The sequence below is a fragment of the Hypomesus transpacificus genome, chromosome 19 (genome assembly GCF_021917145.1).
Source record: "Hypomesus transpacificus isolate Combined female chromosome 19, fHypTra1, whole genome shotgun sequence".
Classification (NCBI taxonomy): Eukaryota; Metazoa; Chordata; class Actinopteri; order Osmeriformes; family Osmeridae; genus Hypomesus; species Hypomesus transpacificus.
This window is the reverse complement of record NC_061078.1, coordinates 5,725,397-5,730,385: the sequence shown is the minus strand read 5'-3', so window position 1 is coordinate 5,730,385 and position 4,989 is coordinate 5,725,397. Positions and strand designations below refer to the sequence as shown.

Below are 4,989 nucleotides of genomic sequence, written 5' to 3'. Positions count from 1 at the left end.
ATAATTATAATAATGCCATGTAACATAATATATTATTATAATAATTAAACATTTCTCACTCTCGATGATGTCTAGTCTTCACGGTGTGACGGCAGGTAGGGACAGAGCCTAGAGCGGCCTGTTGACAGTGGATAATGAGCGGCCACATGTTCAAGGCTCGTCTTTATTTAGAGACAACGCATGAGGCGTTGTGTCAGTCGTGTGCCCGTCAGTCCACAGGAACGCACTAGAGAACGGAGCATGTGCAAGTCTTGAGTCACTCCTGAGGCGATTGCTTTTCTCTTTTGTGAGTCAACCAACTTGTCCAGAAGCAAATGCTCTCTAGGTTTTCTGCTCTGAAAAACAAACAAATATGTTCTTCTATTTTGGAATACCCCGCTGAAGGCTGGAAGCCTTTTCACATTTGAAAACATTTCTCAATTTCATGGCGAGGTTCCTAGATGTCTCACATCCGAACGCTCTCTGTCAACAGTCACTGAGGGCATGAGAGTATGTGTGGTTTGTAACTGATGCTGACATTAGGAAGGAATTGCTACCAAGGATACTAAAAGGGTTTGGTGATTGATGGTCCGCTGCTAAAATCTATTTTGGCAAACATTGTGCACTCTCCTGCTCGTCATTATTCTCCCTTCCTGTTTTCTATGCACCTCAACATGTAAGAAGAGATTGTTGTTGGGGAATCTGAGACAGTATGACTAGAACCCTTCCTAGACTACATGAGGAAACATAATATTCGGTTATCCACCGGCATGGAGTTGCCTATCAGGATGAAATGGACATATTGAGCAGACAGTTCATTCCAGATACCATATTCACACAGGCAGTCTCACTTGAGGAAGTGTGCCACTTTGAAACAGCTCCCGTCAAATGACTTCCTTTCTGCTTCTTCTCTCAACCTTTGTCTAGGGGTGGCTTCAAACCTCGAATCAATTGCTTTAATAACGTCTCAGCAGAATAGGTTTGCTTTCATTTCAATGATCACGTCCTCCCCTTTCTCTTTATCCCCTCCCTCATCTCTTTTCCTCGCTTTCTTTCTCGCTCATTTTCTTTCCCGTTTGCTCTTCCTCTCTCTCTCTCCATTTCCTTCTCCACATTGTCTGTCTGCGTAGTATAATTTTCATGATCTTATTTCTCTCTCAGTCAGGGCGGAAACTGTCCGAGGGTGATTCACAGCAGATGAATGCAAAATACTTGACAACTGTCACAGCCATGTAGGTAGCACTTTGCCACAGGTGGGTGAATCCATGAGTACATGTCTAGACTGGACAGAGAGAAAAACAAACACACATGCACACACACACACACACACACATACACACACAAGCTGCCTTTTCACCCAACACATGGGGCTTGTTGAGATGTAATGGAATGGAAGTCTCTGTAGAAGGTAGTAGTTTGTGTTCAAGCATTTGACTTCATCTGGATTGAGATAACCTTCTCTCCAAGTGGGTGATTATAGGTCCATCTCAAAGGCTATTATCAGACTGGTACTACTTAACAGTTAGTCTGCCTTCACAAAACAAGCAGTGACTTGACAATTAAACCACAGGTGGCAGCTGTTCCACACAAACTTAGTAGTTTAGACAGAAAAATGGAACTCTGAAACAGCAGTGATTCTCTGGCTGGGGCCACACCCGCAAGGCAGGGAGCATCTGGAGCTCTGCTCCTTGAACAAGTGGCTAATCTGTCTGTGAACAGAAGTGACCTCCATGCTCCAACAGCACGTAAGTCTTCTGATCTGTGTCAATCAACCAGATAAATGCTTCATAACTGGAGGAGAGGAGAAAACTGAGCAGAGGAGAGAAGTGAGGAAGGAAGAGGAAAAAGGAGAAAAGTGGAGTGAGAAGAAGAAGAGAAGAGAGGAGAGGGAAGGGGAGAAGAGAAGAGAGGAGAGAAGGGAAGAGAGGAAATTAGAAGACAGGACAGGAAAGAGACATGACAGCCTAAAGAGAGGGGCATTTATTAGTTATTAGGCAAACACTCCATTGAGGCTGCATTCAGCTCTGAGCCATTACCATTTTAACAGTTTGGATCTGTCTGAGAGCGCTTTCTTCAGTAAAATGCTCTAATTGCGCAACAGGGTGGTTCAGAGACAACGATGCAGGTCATGTTTTGTCATTTTGCTCCTTTTGGAGCCATTATCCCATAAATGTGAAGGGTGAACGGCTCAACCTGGTGACCCTCTACAGCAAGGAGTCAGGCTCTCCTGAGTCTCAGCAACACTTACACAATCTCTAAACATCTTCCTGTCTACCTCTACCTATTACTGTAAATACAACACCCCCTTTCCATCTCTTCCTCGCTTGCTCTCTATCTCTCTCCACCCCCTCTTCCTCTCTCTCCTCCCTGGTTGTCGGAGTGTCTCTACCCCGGTCCCTGGTCCCTGTGTCTGGAGCTAAGTCCAGCATGATAATGATCTGGATCAACAGCAAGGGATCAGACCTTGGCATACACACTTTCACACACGAACCCCTTATATCTTTCAAATGCCTCCAAGGTAGCCTCCTAATAGGCAGGTTAATGAACAACACAACCTCCCGTATGCCCCCCCCCCCCCCCCCCATGCGACACACACACACACACACACACATACATAAACACACAGCCTCAAAGCTCAGATTTCTTCCAATTAACACAGTCTGGTCTCCATCCTCCTCCATCATTTCTATCCTTCCTTCCTTCCTTCCTTCCTTCCTTCCTTCCTTCCTTCCTTCCTTCCTTCCTTCCTTCCTTCCTTCCTTCCTTCCTTCCTTCCTTCCTTCCTTCCTTCCTTCCTTCCTTCCTTCCTTCCTTCCTTCCTGCCTTCCTGCCTGCCTGTCTTCCTCCCCGGCTCCCCTCTTCAACCTGTAAAAACCTATACAGGCCCACAGGGCCAATATCTCTTCTTCCTCCATAGCCCACTGAACAAACTAAATTGAAAGCATCCTCTCGTCCTCTGTCTTCTCCTCTGTCCTTCCCTCCTTCCCGCCCTCCCTCCAAACATCCCTCTTCGACTCCCCTGCCCTTCATCCCTCTCTCCCGCGCCTCCAGCCCCCCTGTCTTCTTTACAGAGTGGAGCACGGCCCAAATTGAATCAATCCATACGGTGTGTCTGTTGAGGATGTTGTTATCTCTGCTGCGGCGTGTAGTACAACCGGGTCCAAGGACGAGGGGTGTTTGCATCCATCTCTGCATCACGCCTCTGTGCCTTTGGGGAGCTCCGGACCTGCTGGCAGAGGAGGACAGGGAGAGCAGACGCGAGTCATCAGCCAGCTTCAGTGGCGGCACAGTGTCTCTACATTGCTCTGTTTCACAAACACACGAAGCGGGAGAGAGCCATGGAGGTACTGCCTCACTTCAACTCACGACTTCTGCCTCAGCACCACACTCCTCTGTTTCCTTCTCCCTGCTGACTCGCTCCCTTTTTTCGCTCACACGCACCTACACCTACACCTACACACACAGACACACACACACACACATCTCCTCCGTGTTGCCCCCCCCTGCTCACCCCCCGTAGCTCCTGGCTGGATAGCTTCCTGTGTCCTAGCCCTCCCCATGGCCAGCTGTTTCCCAGGTGTAACGAGACATGTTGGCCCTGCTGGAGGTGCACCACTGAAACACCCAGCATATGCATAATCCAGGCCTCCTGGCCTCCTGCTAGGATTGGCCGACACGCCGCTGACACGCTAAACAATGGAAAGATGTCCCCATGTTTATTTATCGGATAGGCACTGCGGTGTGCCAAAAAGAGATGGATCGAGCGAGTAAGACAGAAATTAAGCGGGGAGAGAGAGAGAAAGAGAGAAAGAGGGGGAGAAAGAGTCAGAGTGTGACAGATCATTTATCTCTTGCATTTGTATGTATCCTGTCTGCTCTATTGGTCTACCACCCGAGCCTGTCTTCAGAGGAAACAAGGAAGACAGCTCCAGCCTCATCCCCAGCCCCAGCCACAGACAGCCTCTTCCTCAGCCATAACCTCAGTCCCAGCCTTTGCCTCAGCCCGCCTAGTCAGCTCCAGCAACAGTCCCGGCCGTCCCATCTCCAGTCAGCCCCCAGCCTCACACACAACACACACACAACACACACACAGGCAGCCAATAGTAAACCTTTGGTAACAGACTGTTTCAGGCCTGGGGATCAGGTTTCACGTTCCTTTTGTAAATTCTTTTTTTTTGCAACTAACCTCAGCTTCACTCATCTCATCCTTAACCATCTGTCATTACCGTAAAGATTTCACATTTTCGAGCATTTCTAACAGACACACACATGAATGCACACACCACCGCCTCCACAAAGACGTTTTCACAGAGTCCAGCATTGACCTGTGGGTTATTGTGCAGATTTCTCTCACCAAGCCCTCAGTGAAGACACAAAGAGGGTGATATTGAGAAGCAGAAAGAGCAGGAGGAGGAGAAATAACTGGAGAAAGAGCTCCATCAGACCAGATATAGCACAGACGTACGTGTATTTCTGAGTGAGCGAAAGAGACAATCCTGTGTGTGGTGACAAACTCCCTCACAGTCTCTGAAGATATTGATGTCATTTTCTGCCTAGTTATCTATCTTCATCTCTCACTCACTCCCTCTCCCCTTCTCCTCCTCTCTCCCTCTCTCTCCCTATCTCTCTTTCCGTTTTGCTAACTCTCTTTTCTCATCAGCAAAAAGGCTTGGGCAATTCTGTAATATTGTTGTGCAGACATGCTCTCTCTCTCCTTTCCAATACCGCTAAATGCTCCAAAGGAGATTGTATTTCTGTAGCAGAAGAGTAATTTAGAGTGTGTGACACAGGCTTACTGCTCCCAGAGTTGTATCTCTGTGCGGCTGGCTCAAATTACCTTTTGTATCACTTAATACACTGTGGTGGCTATGTTTTCAACTCTCCTCTTCTTGCCTCTCTTCACCTCACCTCTCTTTCCCTCACCTTTCCTTACCTCTCATTTTCTCCTCTCTCCTCTCCTGTCCTCTCTTCTCCTCACCTGCACCATCAAATATCTTCATGTGTAACTGA

At 47.7% G+C, this 4,989-nt stretch overlaps 1 long non-coding RNA gene across 2 annotated transcripts in view; it reads right to left on the bottom strand.

Moving 5' to 3' along the window:
* LOC124482136 overlaps nt 1–443 on the bottom strand; it is a 3,993-nt gene extending 3,550 nt beyond the window's left edge. For both annotated transcript variants that reach the window (XR_006957714.1, XR_006957715.1), the window contains exon 1: nt 60–443. This is a non-coding gene — a long non-coding RNA (uncharacterized LOC124482136). The remainder of the gene's footprint in view (nt 1–59) is intronic.
* Nucleotides 444–4,989: the final 4,546 nt, after the last annotated feature.